We start from the raw sequence: 27712 nt of genomic DNA, 5'->3' as shown, positions 1-27712 counted from the left end.
TGTATATATATTTAGAGAAATAAGAAATTATAGACATGTGAGAAAATGGAAAGAAAACCCCCTACAAAATTAGCATAGTCTCTGAGGGCATGAGGGAAAAGGCCTTTATTTCTAGCCAACAATTATGTTTTATCCTATGATGTTCTTAGTAGTTCTTTCAATCCCCTTGGTCTTAAATGGTATCAGTACTACACTATACAAACATCCAATACACATTAGGAAGCTGTAAAATATAACTGCCTTCTTCATACGTTTTCTAATAAACTTAAATTTAGAAGTTTTCTCTGTTCCTTAGTACATATAAAAGAGGGGAATATGTTTTCAAAAAAAGTAATTTTTCAGAATCAGTTGTTGAATTGAATTTTGTCTTTCCTATAGTCAGCAAATAAAATCAGATTAGTCTGTGTGGGTTCAGCAGGATAGGGAATTTTCCATAATGACCCAAGCAGTTAATTAATGAGCAGTCACAGTTTCTTGTGCCATTCCTTCTGAACACCAGTACAGAATCTTGTTCTGTATTGGAGTCAGTTAAAAAAACCTTTGAAGTACAGAAGTGAAGCGCAAGGACTGGAAATTTACTGGTCATTTTTCATTAGCTATTTCTCTAAAGTATGGAACAGCATCACATAATGGCCAAAAACTGCCTAGAGCCTGTCTGGTAGGCAATATAAGTGGTACAGAATCCAAGGAATCAGTACTCTGAGGGAGAATTTGATCCAAAATGGGAAGGTATTGCATGAATTATTAAAATCATACTTTTCTCTTGTTTTCTATAGGTAGGCTGGGGATATTTTTAAAATCCTCCCACCGACCTGCCAAATCACAGGATGGAGTTACTCAGTGTCTCCTTTCCATTGAATGTTTTGCCACATGCAAACTTTCATCGTCTGTCTCAGTGTACTTCTGTCTTCTGCTAGGCTTACTTTCAAAGGTAAGTATTTTGCTAACATATGAAACTGCAAGGAAACTTAATCATATAAATGACAGAGTTCAGAGTCACAGGTCTAATGTCTTTGTCTAATGGTACATTTCTTATCATGGTGTGGTGTGATGATGATAGGAATTGTTTTTTATTGTTTTATGCCCTGCAAATTCAGCGCAAAGAAAACTAACTTGTATATGTTCTAATTATAATGGATTTTTTCTCCTCATTGTGTGTGGATTAGAACCAAACTGAATTATAATGTCTCTCTGATTTCTTTTTTTTTTTGCATTAGGAATAGGGGAAGGTTAAATGTATTCAATAATATTTTCTCTGTGGTGAGAAGCTACCACAGAGTGAAATGCAGCTGCAAATGTGTGACACCTAAGCCCTTTCATCCTGACTCACAGCTTCAGTGTCAATAGCTATTATCCCTGGACTAGTAGTTTACAGTTAAATGTCAAAAGCACCTGACATGTTGCTGGAACCATGAAATAGATCAACTGATAATGAAGATTACTGCTGGTCTACAAGTTTCTTATTCTAGCGATATTAATAATTCCTTGGAATGCAGGTGATTTTGTCAGAAGGAAACAGTCTCAGTAAAGATGTTTAAAGGGACATAGAAAGAGATGAGGCTGTTCAGGTGTGATAGAGTACCAGTTTCAGAGCTTTGGTTAGTTTGCTTACTTTGAAATGACAGCAGATTGAATTAATTCTGAACTCGTTACTATTGGGTCTCTTTCTGCTGATTTCAATAATCTTACCTACAAGTAATAAAAAACCCTTTCCAAAACAAAACAGAAAAAGCCAATCAAAACCTACAATAGCAAGAATGCATTTTTTTTTTTTAAAGATTAAATAGGAAGCTTTGGTATTTATTGACCAAAAATTATGGTAGGGTATTTCATCATTGTTCTTTTTTTGGGGTTCAAATTTTTTTTTGTAAATTTTCTGCTGAAGGACTCAGACATAAAATCTTCTTATTTAATGACTGGACAAATATTAACACTACTCATAATTTTATTTAATTGAATTTTTTTTTTTATATTTTCTCAGGTGAATTTCAGATATCACTGCTCGCTTTCATTAGGCTAAAATATTTCCTGGGTGATACTGCAGGCCACAGTGGTGTATTTCAGTTCCATTTCAATATTACAGGAACCTTCCTTGGGCCGTTCTACCCTGTACCCTCCAATCTTAAATGAAGCTTCTTCAGCTGCAGTAAAGACATAGAATTTAAATGAACCATAGAAAATATTAAATATGACTTCATATTTTCCCCGTTAGTTTGTGTTGGATAAATAAGAGGTGCTCTGTATCTTGTATCAAGCCAGGCCTATCTCTATAATCCTGTAGTTTGATCTGAGCCCGCAGCAAAGGGAAGCGGCACATGCTGGGCACCGTTTTATGTTCGTGGTAATCTCACTGTGACACATTTACTTTAATCTGTCAGTGAGTCGTGTTTGACACAGACTTGAATTAATGTCCCAAGAATTAAAAGAATAGGAAAACCTTTTATTTTTAAAATAGAGATGCAAAACAGGCAGAGAGTTGAATGCCTCTAGCCAAGACAATGTATCAAAGAATGTTCTGTGAGATAGACCCAAAGATCAGGCGCTCTTGCCATGAGGGAGAGGAACTTTTTTTGGAAAAACTATATACATCAATCCAGAAAAACTAAACAGAAAAAGCCATTTATTCTCCTCCCTCTAGAATGAGAACTGCAGTAAAAGATGATTGGGTTTGCATGCAATGGCCGTAACCAGACTGAGGCATGATGAATTAATGCATAGGCAATTTCTGCAGCAATCACTAAACATAAGAGATGTGTCTTTTGTTTCAGAAAGAGAAGCTTGGTGCCTGACAAAGGGTCAAATGAGTCCCATGCTGCTGGTGCTGTCATGGTCTGGCTAAATTTGTGACGTCTCCTTCTCTAAGAGATGATGTTGGAAGCCTTGTAGGTTTCAGATCTACTTCATATTAGTAACTGAGAGGGTCTGTGTTGATACCATAGATGTTTAGATGGTTACTCTTGTCCCAGATCCAGCAGGGTTTAACTGGACAGTGTTTGTAGGAGAAAGGGGGATTTACATGTGACTCTCAGCCAGGGAACTACTGGGAGCACATTTTTCCTTTTAACTAGGTAGAACAAAGAACATGATGATACTATTTATCAGCATGTTATTGCTGTGCCCATAAACCTGACACAGGAAACTGGCTTGCCTGGTCATCAGGTGAATGTTTACTGAGCTAAATCCTAAATAATGACTGTTGATTTGTACTGGGACAAATATCCAAGTGAAGCTAGGGCAAATTTCCCTTGAATAGCAAATTCTGAATGTTGTGTTTTGCTTTGGAGAAATATTGGTTGGGAGGATTTATGCAAGACCTCTCTTGAGGTTTCATCAGAACTTGAAAAAAAAAAAAAAAAAGCAATACCTGTCCCCCACATTTTTACAAGGAAAAAAAGATCTATAATTTCCAAAAGCAAATTATCATTTTAACTCTCTTGCTTCCCTATTTTCTTGTCAAGGTTAAAAGAATAGAGTCAAGAAAGCTCAGTGTCAGTTGGAGGTGAAGTCACCAGCATTGCATTTCTCCACCAGTCACAACTGATAAGTTCAGAACCACATCAGGTGAGGTTATTGTACCCTTGACTTGAAATGTGAAAGTCAATGCATGTGCAATCACATATCCCTGTTAAACCTCTTCCTTGTCAAATCACATATCATTAATGAGTTTTTAACTGTGAGTTTGGCTATTTAAATTATCAAATTTCTTCTGCGTTTATATGGTACGAACAGATAGGTAAAAAATACCAATGTTATGGTAACTTCTGCATTTTAGGTTAAAAAAGTACATATAATTTTCCTTCTACTAAAAAAAGAAAAAAAGCTAGCAAATCAAAATAGAAAACACAAGCAAACAGAAGAGAGAATATTTGAACAAGTACATGCAAAATAATTTTCCAGCACTGCAGACTAGTCTTTTGCAAAGCTTTAAATAATATATGTACAGAGATTAGAAATCCCTGTAAGGAAGTTTTTAGTTTTTTCCTCTATGCTTCTCTCCAATTTTTTCTTTGAAGCTCACATGGCATATCTTTTAGCCTAATTCAAAACGATGTTTTTACATCAAAAACTGCAGCCAAGTCAATACTTTTCCTTCAACTGGTTGTTAAAAGGGGAAAAAATTGTTAAAATTTGTTGTTTAAAAACATTCTGCTTTGTGTTAGTCAGTGTGTGGTACTACTTCTCTCTTTGTCTCTCTCTCTTGCTCTCTTTCTCTCTCTCTCTCCTTTTCTTTTCTCCTTTTCTTTTCTCCATTTTTTCTTTTCTCCATTTTTTCTTTTCTCCATTTCTTTCTTTTCTCCATTTCTTTCTTTTCTCCATTTCTTTCTTTTCTCCATTTCTTTTCTCCATTTCTTTTCTCCATTTCTTTTCTCCATTTCTTTTCTCCATTTCTTTTCTCCATTTCTTTTCTCCATTTCTTTTCTCCATTTCTTTTCTCCATTTCTTTTCTCCATTTCTTTTCTCCATTTCTTTTCTCCATTTCTTTTCTCCATTTCTTTCTTTTCTCCATTTCTTTCTTTTCTCCATTTCTTTCTTTTCTCCATTTCTTTCTTTTCTCCATTTCTTTCTTTTCTCCATTTCTTTCTTTTCTCCATTTCTTTCTTTTCTCCATTTCTTTTCTCCTTGTCTTTTCTGTCTGTCTTTTCTGTCTGTCTTTTCTGTCTGTCTTGTTTTGGAAATAAACATCTGTCCATAGAATAGATTATTTTTAAAAGATATTTCTGTATTTCTTTAAATGTTACATTTATTGAAAATACTTTTGCTCTAAAACATGATAAACAAACAGATCTTTTTCTTGAGGTAATGGATGGCCGTGGTGGTTAAAAATCCACCAATTCTTAGTTTGAAAGTACTAGTAAATGACACAAACTTTTTGTGTTACAAAATTCTTTAGCTGAATTACAAAGTATGTGAAAGAAAGTGCAGAATGATCAGGGGTTAGAAACAAAACTAGAAAAACAAAGGTATAAAGACATACTATATTAAGCCCTGCGGCAGTGCACCTTATTTATACAACAGAGAATGTCTACAGAATAAGCAACCAGCACAACAGAGGTATGACTAATAGATAGGTATGAATCAGTGGATTTGTATTCTCCTCACACATCCCTCTTCCCAAAAGCAGAGAAAATGAAAGAAACCCCCTCCTGCGCTTTCTCACACATTCATCCTTTTCAAACCTGATGCTCACAGTTATGATAGTTAAATTTTAGCTTTGGGCAGCCCAGGGTACTAATCCTGCATGACCTGTTCCAAATGAAATCATGCCCTTATGACTCATTTGCTTTCCCTGTCTAATTTTTTTTTCTCTTTGAGGATCCTGTATCCAAGGACTCTCGCTATCAAAATAATAATAATTAAAAAAAACACCCTAGAACCTCTATCTTGTTGCTGTAGATTTAAATATGAAGAGGGATAACATAGGTTTCGATATTGTGGAATCTGGATTACTTCTAGATCAGTTTTCCAGCTTCAATTTAGTTTCATGGAAGGATATTTTCTTAATATCAGGTTTATAACTACCCCTGAGTGCCAATAAATCAATATCTAATTGCAGTGCAGTTAAAATCAATTGATAAATTTGTTTTTATGGTTCTTTTAGGGAGGCAACTAGTAAGAATAGAAAGTACCATCTCTGCCATGATAAATCACCCCCAGGAAAACTAGCTTATCCCAGCTCAAGGTGGCCACAAAACCAACATTCCAGCAAGTGGCTTTGTCTCTAAAAATATCCCAGATATTTTATCACTAATTATTCATGTAAATTCGGATTTTCCAGAGGTATTTTTACAATGTAATGCTTATGGATTACTTGGCGGTCCATGTATGGGTTTCAGCCTTTCACAATACCTCCTCACAAAAAAGAATATTTATATTTTTTTTTATTCTAGAAGATATATATCACTATAACTGGTTTGTGCCTTAAATGTGCTTTTCTGTGCAGCTGGGCTTTGAGAAGAATTCCAGTGATTCATTGGCCTTGTCCTGGATCTCGTACAATAGCACATTAACCCTGGTGGAATATGTTAAAAGAACAGGGTCTTGACCTTGCAAACGTTACTGCATGTGCCAAGCTCCCCCTGCGGGACTCCCTGCATCTCCCCTGGAAACTGCCTTGAACCATATACAGGAGTATTGATTTTGCAGGGGCAATAATGTTAGGATACAAACCATACTCTGCTACTTATCTTGCCTTTCCAGTGTAATACAAAAGCCCTGCAGTCTGCTTTCAGCTGTGATTGGAGTTAGCAGACGAATACAGTGGGCTTCTGTAAAGGATTGTTGGTTTTACCCAACCTCCTCGTGCTTAGCTGCTCTTGTTTACCTCTGTAATTAATGACAAAGTGTTTTTCTCATGTTTCTTATCTATGGTTGAGTAACTCCAGACACAAATGCCAGATCTGATGAACCTGAAAGGGAAAGTAGGTGGGAGCAAATTTTCCAAGACTGTTATTCTAGTTGACAGGTCTGCTTCTTGTGACATTAATAATGCTTCACAAATGTTGATATAAATCAAGATAAAGCCAGAAGCAAACCATAGGCAGGATGGGGAGCCTTGGCTCTGCAGTTTTAGCATCCCCAGAGCTAAAGACTAGAACCTAAAGACTTTAGCATCCCCAAAGCTAAAGATAGAAAGACTGCAACTTTCAGCTGTAAATACCTTCCTCCTTATCCCACAATCTTGCACAACAATATAGGTTCTACATCTGCCTGTATATATGAATCAGGCATCCCCAGGGCCAAATCAGCAAACTTGACTGAAAATTTGATCCAAAATACAGTGGTTAAAAAAAAAAAAAAAAAGAAAAAAAGAAGTCTTTTTATGGCCTTTGGTGGGCTCAATCTCAGCATGTCCCTGAAATCTAATTCTCTGGCTACTTCTGTGACTTTGCAGGTCCCTGTTTCCGGAGCACTTTAGTATCAAAATACCAACTTGTTCCTCCAGTCCTTATGTAAGAAGGCACATCTTAAATTTACAGAAATAAGAATGTAGCTGGCAATCTTTCAGAGTTTATGTGCAAAATACACTGGTTACAGGCCTTATGCTGCTTCTGAAAATAAGGACAAATATTAGTTCCTCTTGGTGCTGTAGAGCCCCTCTCTAGCTTTTGTTTGTGGTGAAGTGCTCAGTCTGAGATTAGTAAAGAACAGGGCAATCTACAAAGTACACAGGAGAGGAATGAGACTGGAGCCAAGGTAAGTGTTTGCAGTACTGTGTTAGAGTCCCTGCCTAATAATGAGGTGCCTTTTGGAAGTGAAGGGCGTTACCTCTCCTGAATGTAGAATTCTGTTCCTAAAATATGTCTTTTAACACCTGCAGCTGCTGATTTTGCTTTTCTGATGCTGTATGGTTAAGACAGCAAACACCAGAGGATAAACTTTTGGCAGGAACTACTCTGTCTGCACTTTTTCTTCCATGGAGGATGCAAGAAGGTCAAAAGATTTCAAGGGAGACTTTGTGGATAAGAGAGCTGCATATTCCATAGTGGAAGGTGGATACCACAGTAGCATTTTAAGAAATTGGCATTGTTTCATTTTTCTGTGGATCTTCTTGCAAAGCCCTTGTCTTCCACTAGTGTGTGGAGCTCTTTCCTGACAGAGAAAATTTTTTAACTCTAAAGCCAGTTGTCCACCTGGATGAGTTCTCAAACTCTGCTCACTTAACCTCCTGCCCAGCTTCTCTCTCTCCACTCTTTCTGACTGGTCTCAGAATCTTTTCTCACTTAAGCTCCTTTGCAAATGGAGAGAAAGTTCTTCCTTGCTTTCCTACCGTTCCTGACAGCTTTTACTCCTGGAATCTGTGTACCCGCCTCAGTCCCTTCTTTCCCTTGCTAAATGTACAGCCTCCATTAAAGCAGCATGTATCTCTAAGCAAAGGCATGATGTTTTCAATTAACAGTGAAATTTGATGTAAGTTCTAGAGCAGTAATTCCCTCTTTGATGTACTTGTTGTCTGCATCGTTTAGATCTCTGTACCAAAGAGGGATGTTGCTCCAAATCTGAACACTAAGGATAGTAAATGCATGGAAAAAGTGCCCTCCAGACCTTGAACTTCCCAGGAAACCTTCATTTACTTTCATCAAGGTATAGGGAAAAGGCAATTAAATGGCTTTACATCTGCACTGTCTACTGAACTGCAGTTGCTGAGTTTAGTGCAACATTTGCACTGAGCAGAGTAAATCAGCTGTGCAGCAGGTTGAGCTTCTGATTACAATAAGATAGGACAATGCCCTACCTGTAAGACATGAAGTCACATCTCCAACAATGTGATAAGACTGAGAAAGAAAAAGGAAAAAAAAAAATTAAATCCCTCTGTCCTTGAGGAAAATGGACCTTGTGGAGACCTTGGAAATCTATTTGGCTATTTTGCAGTAAAGCAAGGGAACGACCCTTGTTGACTCTTTCTGGGCAAGATTTCTGATCACGGCTATTATGGAATGCTGAAACTCCATGGCAGGAAACTTCTCTCTATGTCCATGTCTCTCTTGGTGGACATGAAAACATTTGAACATTTCAAATATTGCCCTTAAAACACTTCCTTGGGTTGTAAACTTTAGTAAATTTTTCTGAAATTACTAGAGTTTAAAATGTCTGTTTTTCAGATATGGGCAAGTTTCTCCTACAGTCTTGGGATCCAACCAATTGGAATTTTGCAATTTTGGTTTACCTTCAGCAGGTCCTCAAGATTCCAGGGAACAGACTATGACAACTTGAAAAGGGTTTAGCCTCATTTGGAGTTGTCTACCCAACTATGACTGTCTCTGTTCCCCTAACAATTGCTCTAGCTCTCACTTGAAAGAAGAATTTGCAACTTACTATTGCACATATTACAATGTAAAATTGTCTTTTTTCATGCAATCTTTGAACATTTCACTATTTTATATTATTAATTTACTTTCTTTTTCTTTAAATGTAAATAACCCCCAACAACAACATCAGATGATGGATTCTCTTCATTTATATAACCTTGACTTTACCAGGTGCATTTATCCCAGAAAGGCCTGGCAAGCCTCAGGGTTCTCATTTTTCTTGTAATCTCCTCCTTTCATTGGCATCTAAAGTGGCATTAAGTATACAGACATTTTGACCTTGAAGTCTTCTTGATAGAACAGAAAAGCAAGACCCCTTAAATAATAAAAGAGGCAGATCATAGTTTTATGGTTTTAAAATAAGATCCCATTTATTTTCAAATGCTGTGGTGATTTTTCAGTGTCTACATTTACTGTCTCTTTGGAGACTTACAAGTTTGTTTCTTTCATCTCCTGAAAACGCAACTAAAGTCTAGAAGACATCTTTTATTTTTAAAAAATGCACCCATTTTCATTTCTGGAAATGCTAGTTCTCTTTCACCATCTATAACCTTTCATTCTTCCTATAATAACCCCTCCTCTTTTTCCTATTACTTTTTTTCTTTTTCTTGACAAAATGCTTTGTGTTTCATATTGTCATGCTCCATTTTGACTAAAGATCCTCTATCATTTTAGATATTCAGTATTAGTCCTTAACTGCTCACTGCACAGACTTCATAAATACTATATTAGCTTTCTCTTTAACAAAAAGAGCCAAAATGCCCTATTTTTATTAAGAGTACAGTGATGAAAACTCATGTAATTTACTTTTGGTACAGTCTCTCATTAAGAGAAATGGAAAGCTGATTTTATAGTCTGAATTGGTACCTTGATAATACAATAGCATATGTCTCATTGACAGAACACAATAAAATACATTTCATTGATACAACACCCCAGTTTCATTTTAATAAGTAACGAGTTCACAGTATTCCAGACAATTCATTCTGTGATCAAAGTGTTGGCAGAGATTTAAAAAACGTTGCCTGCTGGACATATTCTCCTGCATTCCTCTGTGGCACAAAAAGCGTTTAGGACTAATTACCATTGTCACCTTTAGAAACCATGGCTTGAAAAACTGGAAAGAGAAAAATTCAGATGGCACCATTGTGGCTGTGTGGCCATGGTGTCTCCAGGGCCAGGGAGGAGCAGAGTCTGTGTCTCTTTGGGATGGCTCCATGTCTGCCAGGAGAGTGGCTCTGGCACAGCAGGGCAGAAACCTCCCTGGGAGCTCATGGCCTCTCCAGCGGCAAGCTCAGCATCTCAGGTGCCTCTTCTGGGCAGGGCTGCAGCTTAGAAAGGACTCGTTGCTTTTAAAAGGGACTGAAATTTCTGGTGTTTTTGGGCATAGCAGATTGGGTACACTGACAGAAGGATACACAAGGATGGGGTTGGGGGGTTTATGGGGCTTGCAGAGTGGTATTTTAGATATTAGTAGCAGTTTGGGAGCCATTATTTTGATGTAGGAAACTTTCCTTCAGTGAACCTTCTGCTGAAGCAAGCTCTGTGCCAGGTTACCACTGAGTGAGTTTACTAACCCTTAAAAAGTGAGGATGGCACAGCTCAGTGGCCCGTGTAAGCTTCTTGTTCCTTAAATGCCAGTGTATGAGAATTTTATATTCTCCCTCTGTGCTTCTCTTTTTCACACTCAGTTCTTCATTCTTCACATTCTCAACTCTGTTTTCATCCTATTTCTCACTGGAGTTTTTCTCTTCTCCCTCACTGATCCTTCATTTGTAGTCTTCCCTAAGCAGAATAACAATCAAGTGACAATCAATTTTGTACCAGCCTGTTGAAAACAGTGTGATTTGAAATTAAAGAGCTTGAATATAGCATCTACAAATCTGTACACTGATGTGTTGTGGATAAATCAAAATTAAAATATTTGGGGAACTGTTTTTAAAATTTAAGCTTACATATGAATTTACAAGGATAGTCCTTAGCCTTCAAAAAACATTCACTGGAATTAAAATTGTGCAGTGGACTAATCCCACTAGAAGACACGCTGCAGATAGTAGATAATTTTTAATATAGGATAAAACTGCAGAGATTGCATGTTTACTCTGTGTTGTAAAATTATGTATAATTATATTGTTTGTCCATGTTTTTGTATTTCTGTTAATTATATATAAATGTGAAGATTAATTGGATAGGAATTTGTGTGCATGTAGAATTCAATTCCACAATACTACCATAGACAAAATCAGTGTCCCAAACTACCCACACATTCTTCTTAGCAAATAAATTGACATGTGGTTAAGTCCTTCAGTTCCTTTGAAAAGCAGACTTCTAACCACATTCTTATGTACTCTGCTATAGATAAAAGTAGTTTATGGTCTGAGTTAAGATGTATGGGCATGATCCCTTACCACTGAAAATTTAATTGTTGAATGTGGCATCACACAAGTGTTAATGTCTGAAAGCCTGGACACCATTTACACCTACAAATTCATTTAGCATTCCCTAGTAAAAAGTTTTAGGTGCTTAAAGCTTCATCTACAGCGCTACATTCTTACAACGTGCCCATGTCAAAATCAACTGCAAAAGTTTTATACAAAGTCAGATATCTCATCTAGTGTGTCTAATAGCTCTGAATGTGTACATGTGTTATGAGTTATAGGTATAATAATTCTGGCTTATTTCACTAGTACAATGCTACATTTGTGAGCTGAAGGCCTGGATTCTGTGGTGCATGTAGCCAGACCAGGTACATTCTGAGAAATGCTTTATCCAGAGTCATCTTCTCTAGATGATTCTTTTGCATTAAAGCTACTTTCACAGTGATGTCTTCAAAAAAAAAAAAATTTGAAACTGCCATTCAGATTATCATATGAAACAACTCATGCAATTTTATCTTCTCGCACAAGACTTAAATCTCTCTTGAAAGACATAGTTAATTTTTAATGCTTTTTCTCCAGAACCAGGCAAATTTTTAAAAGCAAAGCTGATATTAGCCCCATGAACAAATGACATCAATTGAAATGTACTTTTTTGTTCAAGGTGATTGATGTAATTTTGTATTAAAGTGACCTTTGTTAGAAATGTTTTGACTATAATGATTTTCTGTCCTTTTTGCTCAGCAATCAGAACAACAGAACTAGCATCACCCTGTTTCAGCTGCTTCCCTTAATGCTCGAAGGGAAGCCAGCTGCACTGAATGCCTGCCTGAAGGATGCGCAGTGGCTGCAGGTGAGGGTCAGCACCAACTAGCCATGGAAATGTAAAATACCAACCTGAGAGGTTAGTAAGGAACCAGACCTGGGCCTAACACCACTAAAAGTCAAATTGCTATCTTGAATTTAATTGTTTTACCTTGTATTTCTTAGCAAGAAATTTCGTTCTCAAGGGAATTGCGTTTGTGACGTGTATGGGCTGATTCGTGCTTCTTTAGGCTGATCTTTGTGCTGGAAGTCTGGCACCTAGAAAACCTGTGATTTATGCTTGTGAATGATACCTATTATATACTTACAGAAACATACCTGCATCTGTAAAACTGATTGATAGCTCCTTATATGAAACTGTCTTATTATGAGTGACTAGAAGTGCTGAGGATGGCAGTGATCTTTTGTAGATTCTCTGGATGAATGTTGTTTAAAAGATATTTTCATTTAACAGGGAGAAGTACAGTTAAATTTTTCTGTGTGAAATTCATCTAAAAAGCATGAGTCAAAACTTTATACTGTTCAGGAAAACACAGTTACAAAAAAAGTAACGTCCATTCCCACTTCAAAAGAAAAATTAAGAGTAATCCTAAAACTAAGGTGCAATAGGTGCTTGGATTAGATGCCCCATATGACCCACTGATTTTATAATATGTGGGCAGTACTGCAGGCCTATTTTAATTTGAACACTATTAAATATCTGTAGAGACAGAATACTGAACAAGACAAACTCACTATGACAGATGTTGTTTTTTTCCTTCTTTATTTTCTTACTTTCCTGTAGAGAAGAAAATAATCTTTAACATGCAGACCCCTGTTTATCATCTCCTGTTTGTAGGTAGAGATGTAGCAATATTATTGCCATGCTATTCTTTCAACTGTGAAGTAAACTTTTTCATAACAGCTTGGTGGTCTGAATATTTTAGTAAATAATTCAGAAATACAGAATATAATAGAATTAAAAGGATCTGTTTAAAAATAAGGTTGTAATTACAAGCTACCAGGATTCATTTCATAGAGCATATGGCTTCTCTAATTAAGAGGAAGGCTGTTATTTTTTTATCTTTTAAGCTGCATATAATACTCTAAGTTCTATTCATGTGCTGCCAAACTTGTCAAATGAGCCTGCTTTTGCAGCTAAATTTTTGCTCTTGTTCAACCCCCTCTTATCAAAGGCTGAAGTAAAAAAAAAGACACACAACATATAATAATATTGAGCTTTGAAGCTAATGCTGGACTTTCTTTCAAAATTCTTCCCCTGTTCTAACTACTGTCCTGAAGTTCAGTGGTCTCATCTACTTGAAAGTGTTCACCTGATGTTCATTCTTTATTTAAGATTCTGTCTCCTATTTTTTAGGTTGATAGGATGATGCATTTATTACATGATTATTGCCATGTCAGCTATTCTGAACATAATTTCAATGATGACATTAAGGATGGTCTTGGCTGGCACAGCTGCAGGCAGGGCCCTGAAAGAGAAAGGACTCAAAATGCCTCAGCTTGGAGATGTGCAGAATAAGATTTGGCATGTGTTTCTTAAAGCTGATCCTATGGCAACTTGAGCAGCTGCTGCTGATCCTGTGAGGCTTTTGACTGTTTGAATAACTTCTGGAACATCTAGACTTTTACAGTAGGAGAGTGTTGGTACCTCTGGGAATTGAGGTTAGATGCTACCCGGAAGTTCCCTTTGCTCTCCCCCAGGAAGCAATGAGTTTATCAGCTAATAAATTTTGCTTCATCTGCCTCCAGCCTGCTATCCTTCCATTAAATAGCACTCGGTGCACAAGCCATCCTTCTGCTTTCAGTGGGGTTACTCATGTATCACTTCACACAGGAGGGTGATGGGATCAGCATCTGAATTGCCCACCGCTTGGTTGTTATTACATTAGTGCTTATTGGCTTGGGTTTACCCACAACTTCCAGTTATAAAAAAAGCCTAAACCAAACCAAAAACCCCAAGCAAATAAACATCCCCCCCCTCAAAAAAGTAGAAAAGTAATGGAAATTGCAGATTATTGATGTCTTTCTCATATTATGTTTGACTTTTTTGTAATGCAAGCCTACCCACACTACTCTTATATTTATGAATTCACATGCTAGGCAGTCTTGTAATGATTTTTTTTTGGTAACAGCAAGTCCAGCCCGTTCTCTTTGTATTTATTTTGTACACTGGCTTATCAATAAATCATTCAAATGATCTTAGTCATCTACTGCAACGTGAAGAAGCTATTCTTTGTTTCTGTCAAATCTGCTTCTGAAGTTATCTGTTCACAGGTACATGAATATTTATACAGGTGACATTTTCAAGGCATTTTTGGCCCTAGATTCCTAATGGAGAATAATATTCCCGTTTAAATGAGTTTTTATTGTTTTCTTTTAATTTTCTATGAAACATTATCACTGCATGCAAACTAATGCTTTGTTCACTCGTTTTGATCTCTAATAATGTAATCATATGCAAAAATTATAAATGAGCTATAAACACTGATGAATTATAATTAAAAGCAGATTTAATAAGGTGCTCTTAGCTGCTAATTGCCTTCTTGAATTGAAATCTTAAGATGTTTTTAAGGAATATCATGTTAGGTATGAATTTTATGGATATATTCTTTAATGATGTCAGTAAAGAGGAAGAAGGCGTTGTGCTGTATTCTTAACACTGATGCTGCCAATGCCTACAGATCAAGATTCACCCAATTTTTGCATTACACGTGGAGTAAAATATCATGGACTGTGCATTAAAGTCCTGGGTCTGACCATGTTCCTTTTTTATCACCTCAGGTTTCCACTGGGAAAGGGCTGTAACAAACATTGCACTGGAATCTGTTGAAATGTGTCATATTTGACCAGTTTTCTGTAAAATGTGCAGAGGTCTCTGCACAGGAATGGCACTTTGGAAGTTATAACATATTCACAAATGAGTGTTTTTTTCAAAGGAAACCTTTAACAAGGTGCTGCTGTGATGTTATCCATTCTCTGCAGTATCCTTAAACTCCATGCTCAGGGTCATCTTCAAAAGCTGAATTTGTGAGTAAGCATGAAACAGATTTGTCAAGCTGCTGTCCACAAAGTACTCAAAAACCTGCATGGTGAAAGGTGGAGGAAAAATCCAAATGCTTATAGCTTGAACACTTACTTACATTTCATCCATCAATTTGTTTAAAAGGGGATTATGTTGTTTAAATAAAATAACATAAAATTAATACGAGATTCAGGAACAGTCCCACATGATCATTGGACTATTACAGAAATAGTTTTTTGTACTATATATACTAGTATATATATATACTAGATATATATATGTATCTTAGGAAAATACCTACAAATAATCCAGTGGCTGAAATTGATGAGTCCCTTGTGTTGCAGGGCCTGTTGTGTGAACTCCCTGAAAGGAGCCTTTGTTTCCATAGGCAACAGAGCTGCTGTGGCACTATGGATCAAACACATCCGGATTTACTTTTATGCCTCTGAGGTAAACAGTTGCCTGCTGCACTACATAAATACTGAAAGAAAAACTCTCTTTCAGTAAAAGACCTGAGCAGCATGAACGGCAGGCTGCTGAGGGGAGCCTGGTGCAGGTAGCACCTGGGAGAGCGCCACATGCGCTGCCATTTTTGCCTTTTCTGTCATTTAGTGGTCTAACTTTTTTTGTTGTGTATTTCACAGCTTAGAGACTAATAGAAAAAAAAATCTTTAATGTGATCATTTTTCCTTCCTCCACATCCAGGTAGAATATGTTTTGGTTGTCTTGTCACACTGAGGATGGAGATAAAATTATGAAATGTTTCTTCTTTAGGCTATTTGAATTGTAGAATTAACTGTACCTTCTGATCTCAGCCAGCCCAAACTGTTTGATACAGCTAAATGGAGAGTTTTAAAAGACAATGCAAATCTACCTCGGTTTTGAAATATAGTTCAATTTTGACCAGAGTGAATGAAATTATAGAAGGTAGCATAGGAAAAATGACCTTTACATGAAAAAATGAGATGTCTTATGATTGTTGTTGTACAAGAAAAATTAACTACAAGGGTCAAAGACAAATGTAAGCTACTGATTAGTTATGTCTGGGTTTGCTGAGTTTGCTTATTTATCTGATTTAAATTATGCCATTCCATGCAATCTATGTTTATTTTATTTTGCACTTCCTATTTGTCTTGCTAATGGTTTTGTTCTCTAAAAGGTAGGTTTCCAGAGGTGCAAGCCACAGAGACCTGGTACAGTCTGCTGATTCAGTACAAGTAGTGGAGTGGAGTCTAATCCTAAGTACACAAAGCTTTACAGATGCTGCAGTGAGAATTTTTGGATTGATTTTAATGGTATCCACTGTCACATTTCTGAAACCACTGTTACCCTGCAAATAATGAAACCCATCGAGGTTCTGTCTCTGTGATAGTAGATTGAGACTCATAAAATATATTTGCTCTGCTGCTAAAAATGCTCTTAGTGCTTACTTATGCATCTTAATGAAAAGTAAGTCCTCGCCCTGTAGGCAGAAGTTTGTGAGAGTGTTCAGGGCATGGAAACTCTGCTGCCAGAGGGCTGCCTCCCTCTTACAGGGTGCATTTGTCCAGTGCCCCCACAGAGGTGGCACTGCGGCATCTCAGGTCCCCTGTGCTGCACCAGGCTCCTCCCTGCTTGCCACGGGAGCCCCAGCCTGTCCCTCCCTGCCCTTCCAGGGGGCCTCCTTCAGCATTCTGCTTCTGCTGGACTAACTCCTCCTCAGAACAGGGGCATGGAACGTGCTTTTCGCTCGGTGACTTTCTCTGTCATAAGAGGTCAAGTACAGAATATTTTTATCCCAGCTGCTCTTGTCATAGAAATACTCCTTGAATTCACATAAATGCTCTGTTTATTTGTTCTGATTAAGGCTACTGAATAAATTAATTATTGAGAGAAAAATAAAAAATGTCATTTTAAGGTAGAAATATGTAATAAATTACAAAGTGAATATGTGATAATCCCAAAATGATGAGCACAGTCTGCATGGCAATGCATATTTTTTTGAGTTCTGTGTCTTAGGTCTCTACATCCTTTTTTGGTTAACATGAAAGCTTTTCAAGGTCAGCAGTGCCATACAGGTAATGATGAGCCTGGGGAAGGCTTATGTTAAATGTGTCCTCAGTGCTCAGGTTAATCTTTTCATTTGTGACTTTTTTTTTCCCATAAATGGATACATGGAAAGACATTACCTGTGTCACAAAAGTAATTTTTATGTCTTTAAATATTATGGTGGTATATTTTTCAAATAAGAGGTTAATTTATGCATTAAAAACTGTGACATTCATTAACAATCCCCTAACTTCAAGCACTTTATTTAGAAAAATGTAAACTCTAGGTACTGCAAGGTTGTATAGATGTAAAAAAACTGAAGGGATAAATAAAAATAGGGCAGCTTATCTGCACTTTTACATTTAATCCAAAATTGCATGTTATTTTATCTGACCCAAATAGGTGGAAACAATAAGTTAGTGAGTTGAACAGATTACCAGTGTCTTGAAAGTGGAGCTCAGTTTAGGTACTGCTGGGCTGAGCCCTGTAGTCTTTATCTGATCTTGTGAGCTCTGCCAGCCACCTTCACTTTCCATTTATTTTAGTGAGGTGTTGACTTTCATTAGCATAAGTAGCATTTGGTGTTATTTTGTGAAGTTTTGCAATGGTCATTGTTTACCAAAGCACTTTCAGCTACTAGGAAATCATGTGTTATTCTTTTCTCTGAGACTCTTGGGTCTTAAACAGCAATCCAACTTGTTTCTTAGGATTTCCTTATTATAAGGATCTAGCTGTCATATATTTCCCTGTGCATGAAACTGAACATAAAAAGATAAAATAATTTTTTGGAAAATACTTCTGGCGTGTTTTTTATAGCAATAATATTTTTGCATTTGTTTATGTATGACTGTCTAAATGCCTTGTCTAATAACTTTCAAACCCACTGACCAGTGTCAAGCAAATTTGACAGAAGGGAAGTAGTCTCTAGGATAATTGAGTTCCCAGTAGCTTTGGAAAAACATAAGCACTTTGACTGAAGGAAAGGCAGCAGAGAAAACTCACGTTTTGTGAGAGGTTATAAATTCCCATACCAGAAGAAAAGCTCAAATTGGAGCTTAAATCATGAGATACAAATCCACAGAAAACCAAGCTGCATTTATTTCAGGCTTCATTGTTTCACTTTTGTTTTTAATAACATCTTATGGGATTTAGAGATCAAAAAAAATTTTAATCTTTTGTATTTGTCATTATTTGCACTGTTTATTTGGTTTTCACTGTCCAAACTTATTGAGAAGAGATTATTTTTTTCTTTTTGCATTTTGTCAGCATAAAATGAAGCATCAGTTTATGGGAGGTGCAAATGGTTGTGTTTACTGTTTAATTACTAATTTCTATCTCTTTTGTGCTTTAACAACATTATTCCACGTTTTATTCTTTTTTAATGCAATAACTATGTCATAATCTTTCTTTGAAAATTGAATTGAAAAATCTGCAACCAGTGAGCTGTGGAAAGTACTCCCCTTGTTGCCTCTGGGTCTTTGAATTAGACCTGGAGAAATAATTCTGAACTGTTTTTTGTTTGTTACAGGCATCTTGCTTCCCCTAAACATGCGATGGGATTTGACATCAGTGCTGTTTCTCCCTGCTGATATTGTGATTAAACTCCCAGATTTGAGCAGGTATTTGAACATGCCAAACAAATCCTTCACCTTTTCCAGTCTTCCCCAACCAAAGGCCACTTTCATGCCCACTTCCCTGCAACACCTTTCTATGCTGAGGAAGGAAGGACCCTGGAGAGAGGACATGGGAACCTGTGGTAATGTGCATTTTCTGTGACTGCACACTTTGGTGCAAAATTACCAGTCTACACTCTTTTTTCCCAAAACTTCCTCCACATGTTGGATCCTGTCAAGGAGATAAGGGAGACTGTGAATTCCTGCTTTCACCTGTATTTATTCTGGCAGGATGAGCTATGCAAAAGTGAGCACTCTGTCAGCAGTGTGCATACTGACAGTATCATTGTAGGTGGAGACCGCGTTCTCTGAACAGTGCTTATAATTGTGCTAAAAAATTAAACCAGATAAATTATCCTGAAAGGTTATTGTGTAACTATATATTCCAAGCAGTTATTAAAAAACATTTTGCACTTGACACAAGCATTTGTTCAAAGTGAGTAGGAACTGAGAGCAAACAAGCAAAGAGTTTAGGGTCTTGGAGTAACTTGCATGCCTATCATCTAAGTGGCTGTCATGTCACACATCTGCCTTGTGATATGTCACTGCTTTTCTATAACATGCCACATCCTAAGCAGTGTGCTGAGTGACAGCATGTCACTCACCTTGCTGTCATGCACAGTCTTGTAGTACTGAAACCTTCTCAAGCAATGGATAAAAAATTGAAATTTGCTCCATGTTTCCACAGTGAGTGCTGAAAGAGTAGGGAGAAAACTGTATTAAAGGAAAAATGAGAATAAACTCCCGCTTATTGGTTGCTTTCTGTTACCAGCTAATTCTAGTCCAGTAAGCAAACATTTTGCACCTATTTGGTACAATATTCTACCCACTGTCCTTTGAAAAGAAGCTGCCTATACTGGAGGCACTCAGGAGCTGGGCATTTTATAAATGTAAGTCAGGATTCTGACAGATTATCTCTGACAGATTTAGATGCAGTGATAGAATGCTCAGACTTTACACCTTGCTTCTCAGCTGGAAGTAACCACCTGAAGAGCAAAGGTACCAGATTGGATGTGTGATGTAGCTCATAGGCCAGTGGCAGGCCAGCTGAAACTGCTTATGAAGGTAGCACTCCCAAACTGGGAACAAGTATCCCATTTTGTAGTACCGGGATGGAGATGGCTGGAGGGAACACTGTAAATCACAACAGGTGAGGGAACACCTGAGGGAAATGTAGCTCTTCTGCTGAATGGGCCAGGGGATCTGATGGAGGATGTGGGAAAGGACAAGTTGCTCAGAACCTTTTGGCCTCAGTCTTTCCTGATAAGGCCAGCCTTCAGGAATGCTGAGTCAGCCACTGCTTTACCCCCTTAGTGAAGTGGGCAGTGGGTGAGAGTGTGCCCCCTGTGAAGCTTTGCAGTTGATAGAAGACTGGAAGGAGGCTTGGATACATCAGCTACTGTCACGCAGAGGGACCTGGAGAGGAGCTCTCATGAAGTCCAGCAAAGCAGAGCAAAGTGCTGCACCTGGGTAGCAGTAATCCTGTGTGCCAGCAGCTGCTGGGGGGCAGCCAACTGAAAATAAGCTCTGCAGTGGAACACCTTAATGTCCTGGTGGATGAGAACATTGCCACCAGACCAAGGGACATGAACTTTCCCCTCAAATCAGCACTGGTGAAACACATCTGGTTGCTGTGTCCAATTCTGGGCTCCACAGGACAAGAGATAGGACAAGAGGAAATGGGCACAATGGAAATATGGGGCATTCCAGTTAAATGTAGGGAAAAATATTTTACAGCAGAAATTATGAAACACAGGAACACATTTTCAACAGAGCCTGTGAAGTCTCTTTCTTTAGAGACGGATATTCAAAACCTGTTGGGACCTGGCTCTGAGCAAGTGGCTGTGGCTAGCCCTGCTCTGACCAAAGGTTTGGACCAGACAATCTCCTCCAGAGGTGCCTGGTGCAGCCAGTCTGTCATTCTAAAGCTCACACATCAGACTCCCCAGTCTCTTGACCTGAAGACAGTTGTGCTTTAAAATTTGCTCACTGAGTTCCTTTACTTTTGATTGTCAAGAGAATACAACATGCAAAGTACACTATGGGGCTAGTGTTTGCTAAAAACTTGTAAAACCTCGGGCTAATAAGGGTAACAAAAGTAGGCAGTGGTGCAAATCACGAGCTGGCAGTTTTACAAGGTGTCTATTGGAAAGAAATTCTGTATAGGTATTTCTTGAACATTTTCTTGGAATTCTGTGAGGTAAGTTTCCTTTCTTCTTATGCCTTTAGACAGATGTACAAACTGCTTTGAAACCAACCATACTGGAATTAATAGTTTCTTCAAGCCATTACGGACTTGATTTTTTTTTTTCTTTTTTTTCTTTTTTTTTTTTTTTTTGCATTTCTTCTCTTAGAGACCTCCTTAAAAGATTTAACTTTGAAGCCTTTGTCCCTTTGAATGTTATTGTCTTCAGTAGCAATTTGTAACTCCCAGCATCCCCTTTCTACTGCAAATATGAATGTAAGTCTCTACATTATTCATTCTTTCTAAAGTGAGAAGGGAGAGTTGTAAACTGCTGAATTACAACCTGCAGTTGCCAAGAGGCAGGAACAACTTAAGAGCAATTTAATTGTAGATGTTTTCCTCCTTTCCCTTTTAACTCTTTCCTCAGGGAAGGATAAACACTACAGGCAGCTGAATAGTAAAGGAGCTGTTCTGAAGATAGAGACAAGCAGGGATAGAGAAGGTCAGAATGAACTTTGCAGCTAGGAGAACAAAATACAGCCAGAGTATCAGACCATCTCTAGAAGGATAGGAATTTGAAATTAGTTCATTGAGTTAGTCTGTTCAAGTTTGCTAGTGTGATGGACTTTATTCACAAAAAAAAATTAAATTTCAGTTTAACATTGGGAAGGAGTTAAAACTGTTGCATAATTATTAGTGGGTAAGATTCCATCAATGCTCTGCATTACCCCAGCCAGCTCAAGACAGAATTTTGTGAAGGAAGCAGATCTGAGGTAAAGGTAAAATGAAGCTGCTAGGGGGTCGTTATATAATCAAAGCGTATGATCTCAGGCCAGTTGGTGATGTCATAGTTACACTTTTGGTGATGTTTATGCTTGTGTGAGAATGTCATCATGGAAAGTAAATGCTATTCTGGAACAGCCTAAAGAGAGTGCTGAATTGGTGCTCCTCTTAGGTGTTTTTTTTTATCCATTCCATTGTTTATGACCATGGGAACTTCTTGCGTGGCCCCTCACCATTGTTTCCACAGTAATAATGTGGATGTAACCTGCCTCCTAACAGTGAACCTCTTACAAGATGTCATCTCAAAAAGTTGTGTCATCTGGAGAACCTTAGGCAGATTACACCCACAGTCAACAACAGCGCAGCAATCCTGAGCTGCACATGCTGCAAACTGCAGCACCTGACAGCAGAGTGAGCTGTTCCTGTTGACTGAAAATATCCTACTTTTTATTTAGAGGGAGGAGTGGTTGAAAGGGACTTAGAGAAACACTTATTTTACCATCTTCCATAAGCTTCATGTTAAAAGCAGTACAAAACTGCAACCTTATTACCTGGGTATCCACTACTAGAGAGGGACAAGCCTTGAAGCCAAGAGCTTTTGTGAAAGGCATGAATAATATTAATCCTATTACCATGGTTGAATAGAAGTGGCCATATTCTTCTGTTGTCGCCTTTGTGAGAATGCCTTATTTTCTACTACCAGCTTGAGCAGTATGTACTGCCAGCTAAGGGTGACCCTTTCTTTGTGCACTCATTCCACGCTGTACCTGTGAAGTGTATGGGCATTTTTGCATGACATTGCATACTGTATCTTTGCAATTCCTTAATGTGGCTGAAAGGAGGATGTTTACAAAGCAGATGTACTGTAGGCACCTGCAAAAAGATTTTTTTTAGGTTCTCTGCCTGAAGTGGAAGGTCTACAAACCTGCCAACATATTAATTCACTATATAAGGTGTCTGCCATTTTTATATCATCTAGTTATACCTCTGGTCCTCAGAGTCTGGTAACAAAAATCAAAATATGTAAAATCAAAATATGCACAAAAGTTTTTTTTTATTGTTCTTTTCCTTTTTGTCTAATTTAATTGGATTCTTATATACCATTCTGTGAACTACAGAAAGAAGGAAGACAAAAAAAATGGCTCTTTTTTTTTTTAAATCCCTCTCCTTTTGATGACAAGTCAAATATGGGGTCATTTGTTTTGTCTGAACTACAAGGCAGTGTTAGCCTTGAGCTTGTTTCCTCTAGAAAGAGAGATTATGTAACAGCACTAAATGATGGTAGTCTGGACAAATAAATAAACCTGGCTCACTCCTTGAAGGTAGGTAGGGACAAATATATAACAACAGTAGGTAAGGGAGACTTTTCTATGAGTGGCTGAAATTTACTTGTGGAGCCACACGCTGCTGGTGTCACTTTAGCTGCCTTCTCCTTTCCTTGTGAAGAAAAATCCTCAGAAAGGCTGGATGTTTGCAGCCATTTGGCCAAAAGCTGGAATTGTCAATATGCTCTACTATAATCAACTCTGCAGTGCTCAGTGACACGAGTCCTTGTGGCCCTTGCAAGTTTAACAAGTTTTCTGAGGAGACTTGTCTAATACCTGAGTTTTATGAGATTTTTCACCACCTTTATCCCCTCTTTATGTGTCTTCCCAGCTCTTCCCACCCCATAATTCTGTGGTTCCGTGTGTAGTTGCCTCAATATAACTGATGTACAAACCTCTGGGGAATTTGTTCTCAGTCTGTACTGAATCAAGGCCATGCAAGACTTAGAAACAAAACCTACTGTTATTAACCATTTTAAATAATAAGATCCTGTGGTGTTCCATGGCCATTTACTGAAGACAGTCTCCATCCATAAAGAGTTTTATAACTTCTAATCATATTACTAAAGAAACATGCTATTTTACTTTAACAGACCATTCAGGGAGAAGAAATACTTTTCTTTTGAATTCACATTTCCATTCTGCAGTAATAACCTCAAACACAAAAATTTACTTTAATTTCTTTGTATTCCTGTGACTTTAAATTTTTTCTGCAGTGCCTGGAATATTCTGGTTTTTAGGATGGATCCTCACTCCTTCTGACATGGCATTCTTGACACTTATGGGGTAAAAAGTGCATTATGTGTGTAAGTTCTTTCTTCTAAGTCTTTCTGTATGATTTATGTTCCTTCTCTTACTGGTTCAAGTGAGCAGTTTTCTTTGGGTGTGTGCAGGGACTCTGCATGGGCACATCACCCCCTACAAGACTGATTGCAGCTGGGACATGCTACAGCAACAAGTATGTTGTTGGGGCTAAACAAATTACCTCCAAAATCCACATCTTGAGTTTCCAAAAATTACATATTTAGGTGATTGAACATTTATTGACTGTGTGGACTGGGTTTTTTTCTTTTTTTTTTAAGTACGAGCTGTATTTTAAAACAAGCACAATCTTAATCTGAAACAATACTAAATAACTGTTCTCTTCATAATAGCCATGTCAGAATTTTCTGATCCCTCTGTGCCTACATCACTTTCATTCTGGCATATAAATAAATGTAGTCTGAAGGAAAAGCACTTCCTATTGATGGCTAAGAGTATATGCTATTGCTTGGGAAAGAATATTATTGCCCTAATTTTTTTCCCAAATGGTATTACACTTCACCTCACATCCCCTTATACTTGGCTTATTTCTCTTTAGAGCAGTTCTCCCTATCCTGAGGGATTTGAGTAGCCTAACTTGCCTTTCTTTTCATTTCTTTTAATGTCCCTGTTTCATGTCTGCATAAGGAGAAATAAAGCCCTCAAAAACTTTTGCTAGATTAACAGCATTTAAAATACTTAAGTAGTATTTCAAACCCAAGTGTTATCAGCAAGGACTATGAGAGGAGGGAGATGAGGAGTGGCTCTGCCTCCGTGTGCCCTATTCAGCTGGGGAGAAGGTTACTTGCAAGCATTTTTCTCAAATGCTAAGTAGGAGACAACAATTATTTTGAAGAGGAGAGCTGCATGGTAATAAGCTACAGTTTTATGCAATAATTGATGAAGAAATACATGTATGAAACGGAAATAATTTGTCTCATAATGTGACAATACAGCTTAAAGTCCTTTACTGTTACTATGGGCAGGACAGTGACCTTTACTCATAAAACATACACTGGTTTGAGTCAGGGTTATTTGGGTTGATGAGTAAGGAAGAAAGAAGAGCCACAGTTGTCTTTCAGATTTTGTGACTGGATAAGGCTCAAATTCTATTCATAGTTATTTTTACAGTAATCCCTGAAATCAGTGGTGCAAGATCAGCTAGTAAGCTTGTGCTCAATTACAAATACTTCAATATTAAAAGTCCTAAAAGATAGCAAGCATTCTACAATCCATGTTTTACAATTATTTTTTCATCTGCCCCCTCTCAGGCTATTAAAATTCACTTAACTTTAAAATTCTTGAGTAAATTTTTCAGATTGTTCATTTAGTCTCTATTTTTTGATAATACTGTTCTGTGATTCTTCTTTTCAGCTAGACACACCAGGCAGATCTTTGTGATGAATTTGTAGCCCATATAATACCAAAATCAAAAACACATGGGTAGCAAAATGCACTCCTCTGACTCAGCCCATGAAAATATTAGAATTAATTGCACACAAGCAGTCTTTTCATAAGCACCCTCAGTGATGCTAAATTGTGAAGCTAAAATTCTGATTAAGGTTACCAAAATAATTTAGAAGGAGGGCTTTTGTGTAATGGCTGCATCTTAAACCTGAAGAGAACTAAATATGGGGGGCTATTCACCTATCAGATATTTTAAGTTAAGTATGTGTATAAATGTAAAGGACACATTTATACACATACTTAGGATTTTAGACTCATAGGATTTTAGACTCCTAAAATAAATCTAGAACACTTTTGATTTATTTCTTATAACAACCAGAACCTGATCTTAAAATGAAGAAATATTTCAGGAAATAGTTCTCCTCCCTTAACTTCTGTTTTTCCAGGTAAAACATTGTTATTTGTGGTGTTTATATAATTATATTCTAGTGTAATTCAAGTATGTAATGACATTTCTTAAATGAAAGCATTTAAATAACTCAGGAAATTGTTCTACTGTTCTGTTTCCTGACTTAAAAGCCATTTTGTCATGTTAGTTTTATTGTTCAATCTGTCTGAGCTCATCTAGGTATATTCTACCCTACACAGAGTAAAATGAAGTATTTACTAGCTGGTCATCTTATATATGCTTATATACAAATATGCATATTATATTAAAAGCATTTATCTATATCTATATATCTTCATACAGGTAATATTTTCACCCTTTACTCAATTTTAGTTAATAAAAAAACCATAAATCTCACATAACATCAGAATGTGACTAGACTATAATACAAAAACAGTAATCTTAAATGGTGGAGTATCAAATAATAAATCTATTGGTTATGGAATAATTTTTTTTTAAAAAGAAATCACTTTAATTTTTCATGTAGTACCAATCAATTAGCAGAAATATAGAGTTTGTATTTGGCAGTACAGTAAAACCATTTCCAACCAGCCCAAAAGGATGCTTTGTTTTGTTCAATGAAATAGAATAGTTTGGTACAGAGGTGGTATTTTTCAGCAAAGAAGGGGAAAATTTACCAGGCTTGCAGGAGAACTGAGTCTTCTTTTACCCTAAAGACCCTTCCATGAGACAAGTGATAGGTTAACCTGTCTCATTTTTATCCAGAGCTTTTTTAATTTAGTGGATAAGATTAAAGAGCAAGCTGAATACCACAGGTGTAGCTTGGGTTTTTAATCTGCTTGACTCAAGTTAATCTAGTTCCTGAATGGGGCTACTAATAATATAGTTCCCAAAGTAAAATAGGAAACCTAAGTATTGCAATGCTTTTATTCAGCTTTGAATAAATTAGAGGAGCATAAAATATACTGAAACAGATTAAATTTGATTCCTGCAGGAATCAAAGTTTTAGAAGTTGTAGTAGAGATGGAGAGAAACTCAATAGTGGAGATCAAACTCTGCCCAGGGCAGACAGACTCTGTTGGGGTGCAACGGTGCCCAGAGAAGCCCCCTGGGTTCTTGGCCTGAATAAACAGCTTAGGCACAGCCATGCTCCTGGTTTTATGCAAAGAGTAGACACCAGTGAGATTATGGTACTTAATTCTGTGTTATCCTGCACTGGAAAATATGTCTCTGTGCTCCAGGACAAAAGTGGAAGGAGAATCAGAAAAATACCCTGAAATAATTGCTGGTATATAAGTAGAGTCTAATTCAGCACTGCAGCATAAATTCTTGGGTGTCTTTTTTCTAAAGGCACTTTAAATTTTAAATATTCCAAGCCAAATTCTTTATCCCTTAGGTGAGCCGAACTCCTGCTGTCCATGCTGAGAGGTGTGCTCAGTTAAAGAGCACAAAGGCTTCATCCTGTGTTACACCGATAGCTTTGATATTTCTGCAAGTTTTCAGAGGTTTTTTGCCCCTGCAAGGGGCACAGGCCCCAGGTGCACCCACTTTATGGATTGGGATCAGCTGCTAGCAACCCCCTGTGGGGACTGGAGCGAGAGCAGGAAAGTGATGGGAGAGAAAAAAAACGTTGTGTTGGTACCAACAATTACAGGATGTAGTTCAGAGGAGCAATGAGTTTTGTAAAAGACTTTTCTTGACAGAAAGGAATATTTAGTCCCTCCCCAGCCCCAGTTTGGTCTGGGAAGCAGCAGGGCTACAAGCATTGCCTGGGAAGAGCTCTGGGCACCCCTGAATTGGTGGGAAGGAGAGCCAGGGCAGGTGCTGCACAGGGACTGGTGGTGCATCAGTGGCCACAGAGGCTCCACCTGAAGGGCTTCTACCTGTCCCCAGAGCTAAGGGTGTCAAGTGCTGATCCTGTGAGTGCTTCTGAGTTTTTCCTACATCTTAAACTTCAGAAAGAAATGTGAACTTAATCTGTTTTTCTTCATTGGAACGTGGTGTATTTCCTAGATGTTGCCTCTAAATTTGGCAAAATAAATCCACTGGATATGACTGTAACTGTGATGGCT

At 37.6% G+C, this 27712-nt stretch overlaps 1 long non-coding RNA gene across 1 annotated transcript; it reads left to right on the top strand.

Moving 5' to 3' along the window:
• The first annotated feature begins 844 nt into the window (after positions 1-844).
• LOC128792310 (uncharacterized) lies at positions 845-12030 on the top strand. Its single transcript, XR_008432363.1, has 3 exons — positions 845-931; positions 3459-3561; positions 11927-12030. It is a non-coding gene; the product is annotated as an uncharacterized LOC128792310 (long non-coding RNA).
• The last annotated feature ends 15682 nt before the right edge of the window (positions 12031-27712 follow it).

This window comes from Vidua chalybeata, chromosome 9, assembly GCF_026979565.1.
Source record: "Vidua chalybeata isolate OUT-0048 chromosome 9, bVidCha1 merged haplotype, whole genome shotgun sequence".
Classification (NCBI taxonomy): Eukaryota; Metazoa; Chordata; class Aves; order Passeriformes; family Viduidae; genus Vidua; species Vidua chalybeata.
This window is presented reverse-complemented; position numbering and strand designations above follow the sequence as displayed.